This window comes from Arachis stenosperma, chromosome 6 (genome assembly GCF_014773155.1).
Source record: "Arachis stenosperma cultivar V10309 chromosome 6, arast.V10309.gnm1.PFL2, whole genome shotgun sequence".
Classification (NCBI taxonomy): Eukaryota; Viridiplantae; Streptophyta; class Magnoliopsida; order Fabales; family Fabaceae; genus Arachis; species Arachis stenosperma.
In genome coordinates, this window is record NC_080382.1 from 99,429,105 (window position 1) to 99,452,460 (window position 23,356).

The window sequence follows — 23,356 nt, forward strand, 5'->3', positions numbered from 1 at the left end:
CTGAGTAGGATCTAGGATGGGATGACTGTGATGAGCTTCAAACTCGCGAGTGTTGGGGGTAGTGACAATGTGCAAAAGGATCAATGGATCTTATTCCCACATGATCGAGAACCGACAGATGATTAGCCATGCGGGAAACCTTAGAGGACCATTTTCACTGAGAGGATGGATGGTAGCCATTGACGACGGTGATCCCCCTACATACAACTTTCCATGGAAAGGAGTATGAATGATTGGATGAAGGCAATAGGAAAGCAGAGGCTCAAAGGAAACAAAGCATCTTCATACGCTTATCTGAAATTCCCACCAATGAATTGCATAAGTATTTCTATCCTATTTTATGTTCTATTTCGTTCTTTTAATTATCGAAACCCCATAACCATTTGAATCTGCCTGACTGAGATTTACAAGATGACCATAGCCTGCTTCAAGCCAACAATCTACGTGGGATCGACCCTTACTCACGTAAGGTATTACTTGGACGACCCAGTGCACTTGCTGGTCAGTTGCACGAAGTTGTGTATCACGATTTCGTGTACCAAGTTTTTGGCGCCGTTGCCGGGGATTGTTCGAGTTTGGACAACTGTCGATTCATCTTGTTGCTTAGATTAGGTATTTTTGTTTTTATTTTCTTCTTCAGAATTTTTAAGAATGAATTCTAGAGTTTCAGATGATGCTTTTATCATCATAAGAGCCAGCTGATTCCCATCAATTTGGCTGTTGTATGTAATGTCCTGCTGAAGCTTGTTTAACCCTGTCTAATCTTTTTAGAATGAAGCTTTATACTAACATTGCATGGTTTCTGGAATTTTTATTAAAAATTTTGAGTTTCTTATTTCCTTCTTCAAAATAATTTTTGAAAAAATACAAAAAAAATCATAAAATCATAAATATTTTGTGTTTCTTGTTTGAGTCTAGAGTCAAAATTTAAGTTTGGTGTCAATTGCATGTTTTTATCTTTCTTGCATTTTTCGAAAATACATGCATGGTGTTCTTCATGATCTTCAAGTTGTTCTTGATGATTTTCTTTGTCTGATCTTTAAATTCTCTTGTTTTGTGTCTCTTGTTGTTTCTCATATACATTCTCAATTTGTTAGTATCTCTAGTATGAAAATTTCTAAGTTTGGTGTTTTGCATGTCCTTCTTTTCCTAAAAATTTTTCAGAAAAATATGTTCTTGATGTTCATCTTGACATTCAAAGTTTTCTTACATGCATTGTTTATTTGATCTTAGTTTTTCATGATTAGTTGCATTTTGTTGTTTTTCTCTCTCATCATTAAAAATTAAAAAAATTTTAAAATTATGTCTTTTCAAGTCAATTATACAGAGAATTGAAGATTCAGAACATACAGTAGATGAATCATAGAGAAAAAGCTGAGCATTCAAAACGCCTAGTGAAGAAAGAATTCTAGCGTTTAAACGCCAGCCAGGGTACCTGGCTGGGCGTTTAACGCCCAAAAAGGTAGACAAGTGGGTGTTAAACGCCAGAATGGATACCATTTACCATTCTGGGCGTTTAACGCCAGGATAGCACCAAGGAGGAAATTTTGTTTTCAAATCATATCTTTTTCAATTTTTCAAGTTTTAAAACTGATTTTCAAAATCTTATCTTTTTCATATCTTCTCATATCAATCATATCTTTTTCAAAATCAAATCTTTTTTATTTTTTTAAATTTTTTTCAAAAATCATTGCTAACAATTAATGTTGTGATTCAAAAATTTCAAGTTTGTTACTTTCTTGTTAAGAAAGGCTCAATATTTGAATTTTAGAATCATATCTTTTAATTTCTTGTTAGTCAAGTCATCAATTTTAAAAATCAAATCTTTTTCAATCATATCTTTTCAATCATATCTTTTTAAAATCAAATTTTTTCAATCATATCTCTTTTAATTTGATTTCAAACACTTTTTTTTCTAACTTCTTATGTTTTCAAAATTATTTCCAAACCTATTTCAACTAATCACTATTTCTTATCTTTTTCAAAACCACCTAACCACTTTTTCAAAAAAATTTTAATTAACCAATTATTTTAATTTTAAAATTGTCAAAAATTCCCTCTCACATATCCTTCTATTTAATCACTAACACTCCCCCTCTCTTAATAATCCGAACACTCTGCCCTCTTTATATGGTCGAATTCTTCTTTATCTACCTCATCCTTCTATTCTTCTTTTCCTCTGACACATCAAGGAATCTCTATATTGTGACGTAGAGGATTCTATACTTTCTTTGTTTTCTTCTCTTTCATATGAGTAGGAACAAAGATAAAGGCATTCTTGTTGAAGCTGATCCTAAACCTGAAAGGACCCTGAAGTGAAAGCTAAGAGAAGCTAAAGCACAACTCTCTGGAGATGACCTGACAGAAATCTTCGAAAAAGAAGAAGACATGGCAGCCGAAAATAACAACAATGCCAACAATGCAAGGAAGGTGCTTGGTGATTTTACTGCACCAACTCCCGACTTCTATGGGAGAAGCATCTCTATTCCTGCCATTGGAGCAAACAACTTTGAGCTTAAGCCTCAATTAGTTTCTCTGATGTAATAAAATTGCAAGTTTCATGGACTTCCATTGGAAGATTGATAAACCACTATTTTATGGTTTATATTGTATTTAATTGAGTGGTTTTATCAAGCTTTTCACCCACTTATTTATATGATTTGCATGATTTTACAATTCCTTCCTAGTTTAGTTCTATGATTGAAAACATGCTTCTTTGGTCTTAATTTAGCTAATCTTAATCCTCTCTTATTACCATTCGATGCCTTGATCTGTGTGTTAAGTGTTTCAGGCTTCATAGGGCAAGAATTGCTTAGAGAATAAAGAGGAAGCGTGCAAAAATGGGAGGAACACAAGGAATTGAGGAGATGACCAGCGAAAAGTCACGCGGTCGCATGGATCACGCGACCATGCGAAATGGAAGAAATCAGAGTGACGCGTTCGCGTGCCTGACGCGACTGCGCGGATTGGAAGATGCACGAACGATGCGAAAGCGTGGACGACGCGCACGCGTATTACGAGAAATGCAAAGTGACGCGAACGCGTAGACGACGTGGACGCGTGACGTGTGCGATCTGCAGAATTATAAAAGTCGCTGGCAGAGATTCTAGGCCGCATTTCAATCCAGTTTTTGGCCCAGAAACATAGATTAAAGTCAGGGAACTTGCAGAGACTCAGGAGGCTTTCATAATTCATAATTTGTAGTTTAGATGTAGTTTTTAGAGAGAGAGGCTCTCTCCTCTCTCTTACGATTTAGAAATTAGGATTTTTAGAAATTAGGATTTATTTCAACTCTTCATCAGGTTCAATATTTCCTTTACTTTATATTTATCTCTTATTTTCAGATACTTTAATGCTTTTATTGATATTTGATTTATGTTGCCCAATTGGCTTATGAACTTTTCATGTTAGGATTATACATTATTGAGATGTTTTCAGATTTATGATTTCAATTCAGCTTTCCACATTCTTGGCTTTGGTTAGGAAATCAGTAACTCTTGAGTTATCAAACTCAACATGATCGATAACCGCTATCTTTACTAATTAGCTCAAACTTCTATAATCCCAATCTTTTCCTAGGAATTAACTAGGATTTGAAGATCAAACTAATTAGCCACTTGACCTTCCTTTGCAACAGCAGAGGTTAACTAAGTGGAGTCAAGATTCAATTTTCGTCATCATTGATAAGGATAACTAGGATAGGCCTTCCAATTTCTCACACCTTTCCAAGAGTTTATTTTACAGTCAATTATTTATTTTACTTACCATTCATCATTATTGTTCTTCATTGTTAAAACCCCTAGTTTACAAAACTCATAACCAATAATAAAAACACACCTCCCTGCAATTCCTTGAGAAGACGACCCGAGGTTTAAATACTTCGGTTATAAATTTATTTAGGGGTTTGTTACTTGTGACAACCAAAACGCTTGTAAGAAAGGTTGATTGCTTGGTATAGTAACTATACTTACAACGAGAGTTTACTATAACTTCTAAATCATCAATCTTCAGTTCTTCAAAATGGCGCCGTTGCTGGGAAATTGCAAACGTGCGCCTTATTATTGGTTATTGTAAATATTTTTTTTCAAAAAAAAAAAACCACGCACGCGACGCGGCAGCGTCGCTGACGCGTCCGCGTCACTAGTGCGCTGTGAAGAAAAGAAAGTGAACAGAGAGTCACGCGAAAGCGTGGCTGGAGGCGCGCTTTAGGCTCAAACATGCCCACGCGTCCACGTCACCCACGCGGCCGCATCATATGGAAAATAAGCCTCCCACGCGTCCGCGTCATCTACGCGACCGCGTGGCCCTATAAATCGACGTAAAAAAAAGTATATGGCCAAAAGTTGAGCTGGAATTGGGCTGGATTCGTGCTGGAAGCCCAAGCCCTCCCACGCGAACGCATGCCCCACGCGTCCACGTCATATTGAAAATAAAGCCATTCACGCGATCGCGTCACCCTAAAAATTGGCAAAAAGAGTTTCAAACAGAGAGTTGCGCGACCGTGAGGCTGCCCTCGCGCCAATCGCACAAATCAGGTCACGCAATCGCGTGATCCACGCGTCCGCGTCACCTGACCTTATCGCGCACCACGCGACCTCGTCACTCATGCGTACGCGTCACATGCGATGCACAGCTTATCCAGATCAGTGCCAATTATCTTATCTTTTCTTTTCTAATCCTAATTTCTTCTATCTTTTCCTCTTTCTTTCTTACTTTATTTCTTTCACTTCTCATTCTTTTTCACCTTCATTCTATTTTTCTTAATTTATTTGCATATTTCATTCATTGCATTTTAATTTTGTGCATATTTTTCTTTTCTTTTCTAAATTTATTATTTTTCCATCGGTGTTACTTGTTCATATTCAACTGTTGTGTCTTTTCTTGTATTATTTTGGTGCTCAGTGACTTATTTTACACTGTTGGGTAATATTATTTAAATCAATGTTAATCTTTTATGATACTTGTATTAATTTTGCATTGACATGAATTTATATTGTCTTTCATTACCCACACTCTTTCCCTATGTTGCAAATTTTTGCACTCTTGATTTGCCATGTGCTTCTCCTGTTTTATCACTTACATGTTGAAGCTTTCATGTAAATGAGACCCTTATCAATTGGCATTAACCCACACATACTTTATTTATTTTCTTATCTTTATTCCTGGGTTACTTTTCTTCCCTTTTTCTTTCAGGATGGCCACCCGAAAGGGAACTGGAAGACGTTTACATGGGGAGATAGACAAGTCAATCTGCACAATCTATAGCGAAAGGCATCAGTTGGAGCAGCCCGTCCACTTATACATCTTAGCATGCACCGAGGACGGTACAATCTTTAAGTGTAGGGAGGTCGATACCGATCTCCATGGGTTAGTTATTTTCTGACTCAACACCAATGTTTAAACTTCTCTGTAGTTAGTTCTTGCATTTGCATGTTTGATTGCATTATAGTTAGATTTTGTGCATATTTTACCACTACTTGGTTGAAGTAATATTTTCTTTTCAAGAAATTTTTATAGTATTTCACTAATTTGAATAAAACGTTTTGAAAAAATTGTTTGAAAAAATCTTATTCTGGAACATGGTTTAAAGCTCGAACACACAAAACCAGTGAGATTTTGAGCCTATTTGATTGGTTGCATTTTATCAACCAATATTTTATTTTTGGTGTGTGTTTTTCTCTCTAAAATTGTGATCTTTGTCTTGCTTAATTCTATATTTCCATTGTTTGATGTATTCATGCACTGATATGATTGAGGCCCTTGTTTCACCAAGCTTACATACCTATATGGCCTTACCCTTTCATTATCCTTTGCAAACCAATTTGAGCTTAATATACCCATTTGTTCTTTACTTTAGCTCATTACTAACTCTAAGCGGAAAACAATAATGTCCTTAATTTGAATCCTTGGTTAGCTTAGACTAGTAAAAGTGCTCATGATTTAAGTGTGGGGAAGTTGGGTTTGAAAATATTTGGTTTGAATAATTGGGTGTTGTATATTTTAGTGAAAATGTGCAAAATAATAGTTGAGCACATATTATTGCATTCAATACTTTAATCATATGCATTGAGAAAAAATAAAAAGAAAAAGAAAAAAATAAAAATAAAAAAAAGTGAAAAAGAAAAAGAAAAGAGCAATTAACAAAAGGGGACAAAATACCCCAAAGTAAGTGTTGGTATCAATGCATATGTACTAAACTCAATTTTAGGATGCATGAACATGTGGAAAGCACAGTTAATGGAAAGTTAGATTTTGCATTTTAATTAAATGGATTGTCTTAAGTTAGGTGGAAAGTTTATGTTAATTAAGGATTCAGATTTTAGTCCACTTGACCAAATACAATCCTACCTTGACCCTAACCCCATTACAACCCTTAAAAGACCTCTTGATTTGTGTATTGGTGCATTAAATTTTTGTTGATTGTTAGATGAAGAGCAAGCTATAGAAAGCAAGATTAGTAGAGAATTGAGAGAATTGACCCTAGACACTTGAGAGTTAGAATGATATACACTACCAGTAAGGGTTCAGTGCTTAATTCTATGTTCCCTACTTTCATGAGCTATCTTCTTCTTGCAAGTTATTTGTATTGTATTTTGTGATTTGAATTAGTGAAATCCAGTTCATATTTGTTCTTGAAAGATTTAATTACTTTTTCACCAAGTAGGTAGAATCATCTTTGCATGTAGTTGCATTCACATTCATAGGTTGCATTGCATTAGTCTTGCCTTTCCCTACTCATTTATTTGGTCTCCTTGAGTTTAGCATGAGGACATGCTAATGTTTAAGTGTGGGAAGGTTGATAAACCACTATTTTATGGTTTATATTGTATTTAATTGAGTGGTTTTATCAAGCTTTTCACCCACTTATTATATGATTTGCATGATTTTACAATTCCTTCCTAGTTTAGTTCTATGATTGAAAACATGCTTCTTTGGTCTTAATTTAGCTCATCTTAATCCTCTCTTATTACCATTCGATGCTTTGATCTGTGTGTTAAATGTTTCAGGCTTAATAGGGCAGGAATGGCTTAGAGAATAAAGAGGAAGCGTGCAAAAATGGGAGGAATACAAGGAATTGAGGAGATGACCAGCGAGAAGTCACACGGTCGCATGGCTCACGCGACCGCGCGAAATGGAAGAAATCAGAGTGACGCGTTTGCGTGCCTGACGCGACCGCGCGGATTGGAAGCTGCACGAACGACGCAAAAGAGTGGACGACGCACACGCGTGATACGAGAAATGCAAAGTGACGCCAACGCGTGGACGACGCGGACGCGTGACGTGCGCGATCTGCATAATTATAAAAGTCGCTGGCAGAGATTCTGGGCCGCATTTCAACCCAATTTTCGGCCTAGAAACACAAATTAAAGTCAGGGAACTTGCAGAGACTCAGGAGGCTTTCATAATTCATAATTTGTAGTTTAGATGTAGTTTTTAGAGAGAGAGGCTCTCTCCTCTCTCTTAGGATTTAGAAATTAGGATTTTTAGAAATTAGGATTTATTTCAACTCTTCATCAGGTTCAATATTTCCTTTACTTTATATTTATCTCTTATTTTCAGATACTTTAATGCTTTTATTGATATTTGATTTATGTTGCCCAATTGGCTTATGAACTTTTCATGTTAGGATTATACATTATTGAGATGTTTTCAGATTTATGATTTCAATTCAGCTTTCCACATTCTTGGCTTTGGTTAGGAAATCGGTAACTCTTGAGTTATCAAACTCAACATGATTGATAACCGCTATCTTTACTAATTAGCTCGAACTTCTATAATCCCAATCTTTTCCTAGGAATTAACTAGGATTTGAAGATCAAACTAATTAGCCACTTGACCTTCCTTTGTAACAGCAGAGGTTAACTAAGTGGAGTCAAGATTCAATTTTCGTCATCATTGATAAGGATAACTAGGATAGGCCTTCCAATTTCTCACACCTTGCCAAGAGTTTATTTTACAGTCAATTATTTGTTTTACTTATCATTCATCATAATTGTTCTTCATTCTTAAAACCCCTAATTTACAAAACTCATAACCAATAATAAGAACATACCTCCCTGCAATTCCTTGAGAAGACGGCCCGAGGTTTAAATACTTCGGTTATCAATTTATTTAGGGGTTTGTTACTTGTGACAACCAAAATGTTTGTAAGAAAGGTTGATTTCTTGGTTTAGTAACTATACTTACAACGAGAGTTTACTATAACTTCTAAACCATCAATCTTTAGTTCTTCAAAGATCCTCATCAGTTCTTGGCTGAATTTTTGCAAATCTGTGACACTGTTAAGACCAATGGAGTTGATCCCGTGGTCTAAAGACTTATGCTTTTCCCTTTTGCTGTAAGAGACAGAGCTAGTATATGGTTGAATTCACAACCTAGAGACAACCTGAACTCTTGGGAAAAGCTGGTCAATGCCTTCTTAGCTAAATTCTTTTCACCTTAAAAGATGAGTAAGCTTAGAGTGGAAGTTCAAACCTTCAAACAAAAGGAAGGTGAATTCCTCTATGAAACTTGGGAAAGATACAAGCAATTGATCAGAAGGTGTCCTTCTGACATGCTTTCAGAATGGAGTATCATAGGTATCTTCTATGATGGTCTGTCTGAGTTATCCAAGATGTCATTGGACCATTTTGCAGGTGGATCTATTCATCTGAAGAAAACGCCTACAGAAGCTCAGGAACTCATTGAAATGGTTGCAAATAACTAGTTCATGTACACTTCTGAAAGAAATCCTGTGAACAATGGGATAACTCAGAAGAGGGGAGTTCTTGAGATTGATACTCTGAATGCCATATTGGATCAGAACAAAATATTGACTCAGCAAGTCAATATGATTTCTCAGAATCGGACTGGATTGCAAGCTGCATCTGGCAGTGCTAAAGAAGCATCCTCTGAAGGAGAAGCTTATGACCCTGAGAATCCTGCAATAAAAGAGGTGAATTACATGGGAGAACCCTATGGAGATACCTACAATTCTTCATGGAGAAATCACCCAAATTTCTCATGGAAGGATCAACAGAAGCCTCAACAAGGCTTCAACAACAATAATGGTGGAAGAAATAGGTTTGGCAATAGCAAGCCTTTTCCATCACCTTCTCAGCAACAGACAGAGAACTCTGAGCAGAATCGCTCGGCCTTAGCAACCATAGTCTCTGATCTATCTAAGACCACACTAAGTTTCATAAATGAAACAAGATCCTCCATTAGAAATTTGGAGGCGCAAGTGGGTCAAGTGAGTAAGAGAGTTACTGAAACTCCTCATAGTACTCTCCCAAGCAATACAGAAGAGAATCCCAAGAGAGAGTGCAAGGCCATCCACACGTCCAACATGGCCGAACCTGTGGAGGATGGAAAGGCAGTGATCCCCAGTGAGGAAGACCTCATGAGACGCCCATTGACCGCTAGGGAGTTCCCCTCTGAGGAACCAAGGGAATCTGAGGCTCATACAGAGACCATAGAGATTCCATTAAACCTACTTCTGCCATTCATGAACTCTGATGAGTATTCTTCCTCTGAAGAGGATGAAGATATTACTGAAGAGCAAGTTGCTCAGTATCTAGGAGCAATCATGAAGCTGAATGCCAAACTATTTGGTAATGAGACTTGGAAGGACGAACCTCCATTGCTCATTAAAGAACTAAGTACATTGGCTCACCTAAAGATACCTCAAAAGAAACCGGACCCTGGAAAGTTCTTAATACCTTGCACCATTGGCACCATGACCTTTGAGAAAGCTCTGTGTGACCTGAGGTCAAGTGTAAACCTCATGCCACTCTCTGTAATGGAGAAACTAGGGATCTTTGAGGTACAAGCTGCAAGAATCTCACTGGAGATGGTAGACAATTCAAGGAAATAGGCTTATGGACTTATAGAGGATGTCTTAGTGAAGGTTGAAGGCCTTTACGTCCCTGCTGACTTCATAATCCTGGACACTGGAAAGAATAAGGATGAATCCATCATCCTTGGCAGACCCTTCTTAGCCATAGCAAAAGCTGTGATTGATGTTGACAGAGGAGAATTGGTCCTTCAAGTGAATGAGAACTACCTTGTGTTTAAGGCTCAAAGGATCTCCTTCTGTACACATGGAGAAGAAGCATGAAAAGCCTCTCTCAATACAGAGTCAAACAGAGCCCCCACATTCAAACTCTAAGTTTGGTGTTAGGAGGCCACAACCATGCTTTGAGAATCTGTGAGGCTCCATGAGAGCTCACTATCAAGTTATTGACATTAAAGAAGCGCTTATTGGGAGGCAACCCAATTTTTATTTATCTATGTTAAATTTCCATTGTTATTTTATGTTTTCTTTAGGTTGATGATCATGTGGAGTCACAAAAACAACTGCAAAAATCAAAGAAAATTCAAAAATAGCATTAAAAACAGCACACACTGGAGGAGGAGCTTGCTGGCGTTTAAACACTAGTAATGGTAGCAGAATGGGTGTTAAATGCCCAGTCTAGCACCATTCTGGGCGTTTATTGCCAGAAAAGGGCACTAGGCTGACGTATAACGCTAGAAAAGGGCACCAAGCTGGCATTAAACGCCAGAAAGGGAAGTAAAGTTGGCATTCAACGCCAGAAAGGGAAGAAATGCTGGCGTTAAACACCAGAAATGGGCAGCAACCTGGCGTTTAACGCCAGGATTGGCACTAGGAGGGCGTTTACACGCTAGGAATGGTGCAGGAATGAGAAATCCTTGACACCTCAAGATCTGTAGACCCCATAGGATCCCCACATACCTCAACTTACTGTCTCTCTTCTTCACACATTCCAATAACACCCTTCCCCAAATATCCCTCACCAATTACCTCAATTTCTCTTCCTCAATACCCTTCACCAATCACCTCCATCCACTCTTCCCTAAACACCCCACCTACCCCACCATTCAAAATTCAAAAAAAACTTTTCCTCCCAAACCCAACCCTCACACACGAACCCTACCCATCTCTCCACTCCTATATAAACCCCTCATCCCTCATTCATTTTCACACATCATAAACACTTCTTCCCCCCTTGGCCGAACCACTCACACCTCTCCATCTCCTTCATTTCCTCTTCTTCTCCATGGACTTCTTTTTCTCGAGGACGAGCAAACATTTTAAGTTTGGTGTGGAAAAAGCGTTGCTTATTGTGTTTCCATAACCATTTATGGCACCTAAGACCAGAGAAACCTTTAAAAAGAGGAAAGGGAAGGCATAAGCTTCCACCTCTGAGTCATGGGAGATGGAAACATTCATCTCAAAGGTCCATCAAGACCACTTCTATGAAGTTGTGGCCAAGAAGAAGGTGATCCCTGAGGTCCCTTTCATGCTCAAAAGGAATGAGTATCCGGAGATCCGACATGAGATCCGAAGAAGAGGTTGGAAAGTTCTCACCAACCCCATTCAACAAGTCGGAATCTTAATGGTTCAAGAGTTCTATGCTAATGCATGGATCATTAAGAACCATGATCAAAGTGTGAACCCGAACCCAAAGAATTGGCTTACCATGGTTCGGGGAAAATACTTAGATTTCAGTCCAGAAAATGTAAGGTTGGCATTCAACTTGCCAATGATGCAAGGAGATGCACACCCCTACACTAGAAGGGTCAACTTTGATCAAAGGTTGGACCAAGTCCTCATGGACATATGTGTGGAAGGAGCTCAGTGGAAAAAAGACTCCAAAGGTAAGCTGGTTCAATTGAGAAGGCATGACCTTAAACCCGTGGCTAAAGGATGGTTAGAATTCATCCAACGCTCTATTATTCCTACTAGCAACAGGTCTGAAGTGACTGTGGATCGGGCTATCATGATCCATAGCATCATGATTGGAGAGAAGTAGAAGTTCATGAGGTCATACCTCTAGAACTATACAAGGTTGCTGACAAACCTTCCACTTTGGGAGGGTTGGCCTTCCCTCATCTCATTTGTCACCTATGTAGTTTAGCTGGAATTGTCATAGAGGAAGACACCCTCATTGAAGAGGACAAACCCATCACTAAAAAGAGGATGGAGCAAATAAGAGAACCCACTCATGGACCTCAACAAGAGCATGAGGAAATTCCTCATCAAGAAATCCTTGAGATGCCTCAAGGGATGCATTTTCCTCCACACAACTATTGGGAGTAACTCAACACCTCTTTGGGAGATTTGAGTTCCAACATGGAGTAACTAAGGATGGAGCACCAAGAGCACTCCATTATTCTTCATAAAATTAGAGAGGATCAAATAGCCATGAGGGAAGAGCAACATAGGCAAGGAAGAGACATAGAGGAGCTCAAGCATTCCATTGGATCTTCAAGAGGAAGAACCAGCCGCCATCACTAAGGTGGACCCATTCTTTGATTTCCTTGTTCTTATTTTTCTGTTTTTCAATTTTTATGCTTTATGTGCTATCTATGTTTGTGTCTTCATTACATGATCATTATTGTTTAGTGTCTATGCCTTAAAGCTATGAATAATTCCATGAATCCTTCACCTCTCTTAAATGAAAAATGTGCCTAATTACAAAAGAATAAGAAGTACTTGGATTTTAAATTTTATCTTGAAATTAGTTTAATAATTTTGATTTGGCAATACTTTTTATTTTCTGAATGAATGCTTGAACAGTGTATATTTTTTATAGTGAAGTTTATCAATGTTAAAATTGTTGGCTCTTGAAAGAATGATGAACAAAGAGAAATGTTATTGATAGTCTGAAAAATCATGAAATTGATTCTTGAAGCAAGAAAAAGTAGTAAAAAAAAGGGCAAAAAAGAAAAAGAAAGAAAAAGAAAAAGCAAGAAGAAAAAGCCAATAGCCCTTTAAACCAAAAGGCAAGGGTGAAAAGGATCCAAGGTTTTGAGCATTAATGGATAGGAGGGCCCAAAGGAATAAAATCCTGGCCTAAGCAGCTAAATCAAGCTGTCCCTAACCATGTGCTTGTGTCATGAAGGTCCAAGTAAAAAGCTTAAAACTGAGTGGTTAAAGTCGTGATCCAAAGTAAATGAGTGTGCTTAAGAACTCTGGACACCTCTAATTGGGGACTTTAGCAAAGCTGAGTCACAATCTGAAAAGGTTCACCCAGTTATGTGTCTGTGGCATTTATGTATCCGGTGGTAATACTGGAAAACAAAGTGCTTAGGGTCACGGCCAAGACTCATAAAGTAGCTGTGTTTAAGAATCAATGTACTAAACTAGGAAAATCAATAACACTATATAAAATTCTGAGTTCCTATAGATGCCAATCATTTTGAATTTCAAAGGATAAAGTGAGATGCCAAAACTGTTCAGAAGCAAAAAGCTACTAGCCCCGCTCATCTAATTGGGACTAAGTTTCATTGATATTGTGAGATTCATTGTATATCCTCTTCTTTTTATTCTATTTTGCTTTCAATTGCTTAGGGACAAGCAACAATTTAAGTTTGGTGTTGTGATGAGCAGATAATTTATACACTTTTTGGCATTGTTTTTAGGTAGTTTTTAGTATAATTTAGTTAGTTTTTAGTATATAATTATTAGTTTTTGTGCAAAAATCACAATTCTGGACTTTACTATGAGTTTGTGTGTTTTTCTGTGATTTCAGGTATTTTTTGCTGAAATTGAGGGAACTGAGCAAAAATCTGATTCAAAGGCTGAAAAAGGACTGCAGATGTTGTTGGATTCTGACCTCCCTGCACTCGAAATGAATTTCCTGGAGCTACAGAAGTCCAATTGGCGCACTCTCAATTGCGTTAAAAAGTAGACATCTTGGGTTTTCCAGTAATGTATAATAGTTTATACTTTGCACGAGATTTGTTGGACCAAACTGGCGTTCTAAGTCAGCATAAAATTTCTAGCGTAAAACACCCAAACTGGGATAAAAGCTGGAATTAAACGCCCAAACTGGCACCAGAGCTGGCGTTTAACTCCAAGAAAAGCCTCTACACGTGAAAACTTCAATGTTCAGCCTAAGCACACCACTTGTGTTCTACATGCTATAGCTTGAGCGTGTATCTCTTGGCCTCCTAGTTCACGATGCATGGTTGCCTCTCCTGACAACAGAGCTTCCATTCCGTGCTATCAGAGTCTTCGTGGTATAAGCTAGAATTACATGGGCAGCATTCTTGAGATTCGAAAAGTCTAAACCTTGTCTGTGGTATTCCGAGTAGGATCTGGGATGGGATGACTGTGACGAGCTTCAAACTCGCGAGTGTTGGGCGCAGTGATAGTGTGCAAAAGGATCAATGGATCTTATTCTGACATGATCGAGAACCGACAGATGATTAGCCATGCGAGAAACTGTAGAGGACCATTTTTACTGAGAGGATGGAAGGTAGCCATTGAGGACGGTGATCCACCTACATACAGCTTGCCATGGAAAGGAATATGAATGATTGGATGAAGGCAATAGGAAAGCAGAGGCTCAGAGGGAACAAAGCATCTTCATACACTTATCTGAAATTCCCACCAATGGATTGCATAAGTATTTCTATCCTATTTTATGTTCTATTTCGTTCTTTTAATTATCAAAACCCCATAACCATTTGAATCCGCCTGACTGAGATTTACAAGATGACCATAGCTTGGACGACCCAGTGCACTTGATAGTCAGCTGCACGAAGTTGTGTATCATGATTTCATGTACCAGTATTCCACTGTTTTCTGCCTAGTTTTCGTTTTCTCCCTTAAATTCGAGTTTGGTTATGGGTGTTGGTAATTTTATGATTTTGGTTGTTTGGGAGTGTTCTATTATTAGCCACTGGTGAGTTCCATCAATCAATTTTATGGGTTAAGGTAAGGAACCCTCTAACCCTTGTGATTTATCAATGTCATGAACCCTAAGTTGATTATAAGTGTGAAAATTGATTATGTTAGAGTATTGAGTGATTTTGGTGCACAATTAGAAGATTGATATTGCTTGTGGGGCCTTGGTAAGGCTTGGAGCTAAGGGTTTGTGGAAACTTCCAAGAAGAAGCTCAATTATTTTGGCTACAAGAGGTACAGTTTAAATTTCATTTAAGTACTGTGTGGTGTGATGAGAATTCTTAGGCTAGATGCCCCTAGGATTAAGTTTGGATTGTGTAAATGGTTGGTACTAATATGTATAATTGATATATAATATAAATTAATGATTGGGTTGAGAATTGTGTGGATTTGTTTGTTTGGTGTGTTGAGAATTTGATGAATTGGAGAATGAATATTGGTTCGTAGAATATGCATTTACATTGTGAATTTGGGCCGGAGGCCGTGAATCTTGGGCCATGATGCGTAAGCATCTTTCCTATCTTTTCCTAATGAATTTGTATCTAATTTGTTGAGTTTAATGAAGAATTAATTATCTTTTAGCCAGTATGGATGCTACTTTAAGTCTTTTGTAATTTTGTTTATTTTAGGTAATATTCGGCTGGATTTGGTAGAGTTTCTGCAGCACAATAATCAAAGGAGATGGCAGCGAAGAGCGATGTGTGCACGTGACTGACGCGTACGCGTGATTTGAAGAATTGCACAGCGACGCGTGCGCGTGACCGACCCGTCCGCGTGACTTGCAAAGAAGACCAGCGACGCGTACGCGTGACATGCGCCACGTGCAAAAAACCCAGAAAAATGATGGGGGCGATTTCTGGACTGTTTTGACCCAGTTTTCAGCCCAAAAAATACAGATTAGAAGTTGTAGAATGGACAAAACATGTGGTCCCCACCCATCAACTAAAGACCTGCTGATTATTTTGATTTAAATTCAAATTTTATGTTTAGGAAAAGATATTATTTTTAATTTTAGATAATTAGATTTTAAATTAATTAGTATTAGTTATAAAAAGGGATTCCATTAGTTAACTTTACAGGCCATCAGATTAGAACTTTGTACATTTTATCACAATCCTAGTTTTTCTCTGAACCATGAGCAACTAATCCTCCATTGTTAAAGTTAGGAGCTCTGTTTATTTGTATGGATTGATTTTATTACTTTTTCTATTTAATTCATGTATGGATTTATAATTTAAGAATTGTTTTCGCTCTTTATTTTATGAATTTGGGTGGAACGGAAGTATGACCCTCTTTCTATTTGAGTTCTTGTAAAACCTGAAAAAGCTCTTTACTTGAACAACAGCTTGAAAACAATTTCTCCTAAATTTTAATTATTTGGATTTAACGGGATACATGACATATAACCCTCTTATTTTTGAGTAATTAGAATTTTTGTTTCATATAAACTGGAATTTGATCATCGCCCTCTAATTGGAATTAAATGACCAAGGAATTGGCTATTGATGAATTTCAGAGGAGGCTAGAAAGGTCTAAGGAATTAGGGTCTAGTCACACACAGTTTATCATAAATTAAATCCTACATGATTAAAATAGTTAGTAAGAAAAGTTAATTCAGAAAAATAGATAACTCTAAGGCCTTAACTGTTTCTCAAATATTTTATTTTCAACTTATTTACTTGCATGCCTGCCTTATGATATTTTCAATTTAAACCTTTTGAATATCTCAAAACCCTTTTCTACTTGCCTAACTAAGCCAATCACACAACCATTGTTGCTTGATCCATCAATCCTCGTGGGATTGACTCCCACTCATCTGAGGTATTACTTGGTACGACCCGGTGCACTTGCCGGTTAGTTTGTGGCTTATAAAATACCGCACCAAGTTTTTGGCACCGTTGCCGGGGATTGATAGTGATTAAAAACTATTAGTTGTTTGATTGCTTAGATTAGGCGTTTTAGTTTTAATTTTATTTAACTTTTTCTTTATTAATTTTGAAAAAAAAATATTTTATCTCTTTACACAGGTTACCTCATTGGGAATTCTCTGCACTCTGACGTAGAGATTTCCATCTTTTCTTGTCTTCTGTTTGTTTATGCGCAGGAATAGAGACAAAGAACATCTCTTAGACTTTGATCCTGAACCTGAAAGGACTTTTAGGCGACGTTTACAGCAAGGAAGACTTTACAAGGCTGCAAAATCCATTATGGATCCTAACGAGGCTGCTAATGCCAATGTGGCAAATTCGAATGGAAATGAGCAACAAAGGAGAGTGCTTGGCTCTTATTCTGCTCATACTGCAGATCTTTATGGAAAAAGCATTGTGGTGCCTCCTATAGTTGCGAACAACTTTAAGTTGAAGCCACAACTGGTCACCCTGGTGCAACAAAATTGCCAGTATCATGGTCTTCCCCACGAAGACCCAAATCACTTTATTTCTAGTTTTCTGTAAATCTATGATACTGTGAAGACAAATGGAGTAAACCTAGAGGTGTATAAACTCATGCTTTTCCCATTTGCTCTGAGGGATGGAGCAAAGCTATGGCTAGATTCCCAACCCAAGGAGAGTTTGGATACTTGGGACAAGGTGGTTACTGAGTTTCTCGCTAAATTTTTCCCACCAAAGAAGCTGACTAAGCTTAGGGTGGAGGTTCATACCTTTAGGCAGAAGGATGGTGAAACTCTGTATGAAGCTTAGGAGAGATACAAGCTACTGACTAGGTAATGTTCTCTGGACATGTTCTCCAAGTGAACCCTACTAAATATCTTTTATGAAGGTTTGGGTGAAATGTCCAAGATGTGCTTAGATAATTCTGCAGGAGGTTCATTGCACAAGAAGAAGACACCGGAGGAGACTATTGAGCTTATTGAATTGGTTGCTAGCAACCAATATTTATACTCATCTAACAGGAATCTTGTAAACTCTGAGGCTCCTCAGAAGAAGGGTGTCATGGAAGTAGACGCTCTTAATGCTATTTTTGCTCAGAACAAGCTTATGTCTCAGCAAATAAGTCTACTTACTCAACACATGGGTGGCATGCAAGTCTCAGCTATCAACACCCAAAATCCACCTCAAGAGGTCTCTTATGACATGACAGGTAACTATGTGCAAAATGATAATTATGATTATGCTCAACCTTCATCTGAACAGGTCAATTACATGGGGAGTGTTCCTAGAAATCCCAATAATGATCCCTATTATCAGACCTACAACCAAGGGTGGAGAAATCACCCAAATTTTGGGTGGAGAGACCAACCTCAGAGACCTCAGAACTTTAACAATAATTCTCAGGGTGGCATCCAACAGAACAATTACAAAAATCGCCAATTTCAATCTCATCAACAACAACCACATCCATAGGCAAATTCTAAATCCCAAGAAGATTCTAATTGGGAAATGATGAAGAGTTTTACGCAGGAAACCAGAGCATCGATCAAGAATTTGGAGATTCAGATGGGTCAAATAGCCACCAGAGTTAATAAAATTGATCAGAGGACCACTAATAGCCTTCCTGGTAACACAATTCCGAATCCAAGAGAAGAATGCAAGACTATCACCTTGATAAGTGGACAAGTGGCAAGTATGGAAGCACAAGTTGATGAGGAGCCAGTTGAAAAAGATTACAAGGTTATTCAACTGAGAAGTGGTAAAGTAGCTGGCTCTGAGACCAAGGTCAATGAAGAGTTTGTTGAAAAAGAAGCTCCAGAGGAGAAGAAGGAAGAAGTAGAGCACGCCCCTCCAAAGCGTGCGGACAACCCATTTCCAGACTCTCTTGACACTTACCCTACACTACCAAAGGCTCCTGAGTACAAGCCTAAGATGCCGTATCCTCAGAGACTTCAAAAGGAGACCAAGGACAAGCAGTTTTAAAAGTTCTTGGAAGTCTTCAGAAAGTTACAAATCAACATTCCTTTTGCTGAGGTTTTGGAGCAAACGCCTATCTATGTCAAGTTCATGAAGGAGCTGTTGTCAAAGAAAAAGCGTTTAAAGGGAGATGAGACAGTAGTCCTGACTAAAGAATGTAGTGTCGTAATTCAGAATAACTTGCTAAGGAAGATGCCAGATCCAGGGAGCTTTCAAATTCCATGCACCATTAGGAGCACAACTTTTGAGAAAGCCCTATGTGATCTGGGGGTGATGAGCGGATAATTTATACGCTTTTTGGCACTGTTTTTAGTATGTTTTTAGTACATTTTAGTTAGTTTTTAGCATGTTTTTATTAGTTTTTATTTAAAATTTACTTTTCTAGGATTTACTACGAGTTTGTGTGTTTTTCTGTGATTTCAGATATTTTCTGGCTGAAATTGAGGGACCTGAGCAAAAATCTGATTCAGAGGCTGAAAAGGACTGCAGATGCTGTTGGATTCTGACCTCCTTGCACTCGAAGTGAATTTTCTGGAGCTAAAGAAGCCTAATTTGCGCGCTCTCAATTGCGTTGAAAAGTAGACATCCTGGGCTTTCCAGCAATGTATAATAGTCTATACTTTGCCCGAGATTTGATGGCCCAAATCGGCGTTGCAAATTAGCTTCAGAATTCCCGGCGTTTAACGCCGGAACTAGCACAAAAATTGGAGTTAAACGCCCAAACTGGCACAAAAGTTGGCGTTTAACTCCAGAAAAAGTCTCTACACATGAAAGCTTCAATGCTCAGCCCAAGCACACACCAAGTGGACCCCAGAAGTGGATTTTTACGTCATTTACTCATTTCTGTATATCCTAGGTTACTAGTTCACTATTAATAGGACCTTTTGACATTGTATCTCTACCTGATGACACTTTACACGTTTCTTATTGTATCTTCTACGGCATGAGTCTCTAAACCCCATGGTTGGGGGTGAGGAGCTCTGCCGTGTCTTGATGGATTAATGCAATTACTACTGTTTTTCATTCAATCACGCTTGCTTCTATTCTAAGATATCACTTGTTCCTAAACTTGATGAATGTGATGATCTGTTACACTCATCATCATTCTTACCTATGAACGTGTGCCTGACAACCACCTCCGTTCTACCTTAGATTGAGTAGATATCTCTTGGATTCTTTAATCAGAATCTTCGTGGTATAAGCTAGAATTGATGGCGGCATTCAAGAGAATCCAGAAGGTCTAAACCTTGTCTGTGGTATTCTGAGTAGGATTCAAGGATTGAATGACTGTGACGAGCTTCAAACTCCTGAAGGCTGGGCGTTAGTGACAGATGCAAAAGAATCATTGGATTCTATTCCAACCTGATTGAGAACCGACAGATGAATAGCCGTGCTGTGACAGAGCGCGTTGAACATTTTCACTGAGAGGATGGGCGGTAGCCATTGACAACGGTGAGACCCTACATACAGCTTGCCATGGAAGGAGCCTTGCGTGCATGAAGAAGAAGACAGTAGGAAAGCAAAGATTCAGAAGATAGAGCATCTCCAAAACCTCAACCTGTTCTCCATTACTGCAAAACAAGTATTTATTTCATGTTCTTTTACTTTTCACAATTAAACCTGAGAATTATCGATATCCTAACTAAGAGTTACAAGATAACCATATCTTGCTTCAAGCCGACAATCTCCGTGGGATCGACCCTTACTCACGTAAGGTATTACTTGGACGACCCAGTGCACTTGCTGGTTAGTTGTGCGAAATTGCAAAAGTGTGATTGCAATTTCGTGCACCAAGTTTTTGGTGCTGTTGCCGGGGATTGTTCGAGTTTGGACAACAGACGGTTTATCTTGTTGCTTAGATTAGAACTGTTTTATTTTTGTTGGTTTAGAGTCTTTTATTTGAGTTTAGTTTCATATTTTAAGTTTGGTGTCAATTGCATGCTTTTGTTTTCTTTTAATTTTTCGAATTTGCGTGTTCTTAGTCCTTTCTTGATCCTTAAAAATTCTAAGTTTGGTGTCTTCTTTGTGTTTTCCTTTAAATTTTCGAAAATTTGTGTTTGATTTTCTAAAAATTTTAAGGTTGGTTTCATTTTGTTGTTTTTCTCTTTCCTCATTTCAAAAATCAAATCTTTTTCAAAATAATTTTCAATCATATCTTTTCAATTGCTAATTCCAAAATCTTTTTAATTAACTAATTAATTTAGTTTTCAATTTGCTTTGATCTTATTATCTTTTAGTTTTCGAAATTTTATTTTATTTTCCATTTATTTTATTTTATTTTTTTCGGTCACTTTTAATTAAAATAAAAAAATTTACTTTACTTGTGAATCCATATCATATTCCCTTTCTCCATCATGGACCTAAGTGGAATTGAGCAGTCCAGAAGCACTTTGGGGTCATATGCTAACCCCACTACAGCTGCATATGGGAGTAGCATATGTATACCTCCCATTAAAGCAAGCAGCTTTGAGCTAAATCTTCAACTCATTATCATGGTGCAGCAAAATTGCCAGTATTCCGGTCTTCCACAGGAAGAACCTACTGAGTTTCTGGCACAATTCTTACAAATTGCTGACACAGTACATGATAAAGAGGTGGATCAGGATGTCTACAGATTATTACTGTTTCCATTTGCTGTAAAAGATCAAGCTAAGAGGTGGTTGAATAACCAACCCACAGCAAGCATAAAAACATGGAGACAGTTATCAGACAAATTTCTGAATCAATTTTACCCTCTAAAAAGGATGACACAGCTAAGGCTGGACATCCAAGGCTTTAAACAAGAGGATAATGAATCCCTTTATAATGCCTGGGAGAGGTACAGAGGTATGCTAAGAAAATGCCCCTCTGAAATATTTTCAGAGTGGGTACAGTTAGACATCTTCTACTATGGGCTTACAGAAAAAGCTCAGATGTCTCTAGACCACTCAGCTGGTGGATCTATATATGAGGAAGACGATTGAAGAGGCTCAAGAGCTCATAGATACTGTTGTTAGAAATCAACATCTATACTCAAGCAATGAGTCCTCTACAAAAGAAGAAGCTATGGCAGTAACTACTGATCCTAATCCTCAAGAACAGATTGTTGAGCTTAATCAGTAATTACTCCTGATGATAAAACAGTTAGCAGAATTTAAAGAGATGCTCCAAGAAACCAAAATTGCTAACAAGAATATAGAATCACAGTTGAATCAGACAAAACAGCGGTTATCTAAACAGATAACAGAAGAATGCCAAGCAGTTCAACTGAGGAGTGGAAAGACATTGAATAGCACTGCTCAAAGTGGCAAAAAGCCAAGAAAGGAACAACTGACAGAGGATAACCAAACCACTGTCCAAAATTCCTCTAAGGACAGTAAGAGCCCAGAGAGGAATACTCCTGGCGTCCAAATGCCAGAAAGGGGGGGGGGGGGGGGAAATTTGGCGTTAAACGCCCATTCCTTGCCCAATCCTGGCGTTCAAACGCCAGAAAAGGGGGAAAAGTTGGTGTTAAACACCCATTCCTCACCTAATACTGGCGTTCAAACGCCAATGAGGAATCAGACACCTGAGAGTGCTGATAGTAACCCCTCTAAAAAGGCTTCTCCAACCACCTCTGTAAGGAATAAACCTGTAGCAACTAAGGTTGAAGAATATAAAGCCAAGATGCCTTATCCTCAGAAACTCCGCCAAGCAGAACAGGATAAGCAATTTGCCCGCTTTGCAGACTATCTAAGGACTCTTGAAATAAAGATTCCGTTTGCAAAGGCACTTGAGCAAATACCCTCTTATGCTAAGTTCATGAAAGAGATCTTAAGTCATAAGAAGGATTGGAGAGAAACTGAAAAAGTGTTTCTCACTGAAGAATGCAGTGCAGTCATTCTGAAAAGCTTACCAGAAAAGCTTCAAGATCCAGGAAGCTTTATGATACCATGCACATTAGAAGGTGCTTGCACCAAGACAGCCCTATGTGACCTTGGAGCAAGTATCAATCTAATACCTGCATCCACTATCAGAAAGCTTGGGTTGACTGAAGAAGTCAAATCAATCCGGATATATCTCCAACTTGCTGATGGCTCCATTAAATATCCATCAGGCATAATTGAGGACATGATTGTCAAGGTTGGGCCATTCGCCTTTCCAACTGACTTTGTAGTGCTGGAAATGGAGGAGCACAAGAGTGCAACTCTCATCCTAGGAAGACCTTTCCTAGCAACTGGACGAACTCTTATTGATGTACAAAAAGGGGAAGTAACCCTGAGAGTCAATGAGGATGAGTTCAAGTTGAAGGCTGTCAAAGCTATGCAGCATCCAGACACATCAAATGACTGCATGAGCGCATACATTATTGACTCTTTGGTGGAAGAGATCAATATGATTGAAAGTCTAGAATCAGAGCTAGAGGACATCTTCAAGGATGTTCAGCCTGATCAGGAGGAACCAGAGGAAACAAAAGAGTTTTTGAAAATTCCTCAGGAAGAGGATAAGCCTCCCAAACCTGAGCTCAAACCACTACCACCATCCCTAAAGTATGCATTTCTGGGAGAGGGTGACACTTTTTCAGTGATCATAAGCTCTGCTTTAAATTCACCGGAAGAGGAAGTACTAATTCAAGTGCTAAGGACACACAAGACAGCTCTTGGATGGTCCATAAGTGATCTTAAGGGTATTAGCCCAGCAAGATGCATGCACAAGATCCTATTGGAGGATAATGCCAAACCAGTGGTTCAACCACAAAGGCGGCTAAATCTAGCCATGAAGGAGGTGGTGCAGAAAGAGGTCACTAAATTACTAGAGTCTGGGATTATTTATC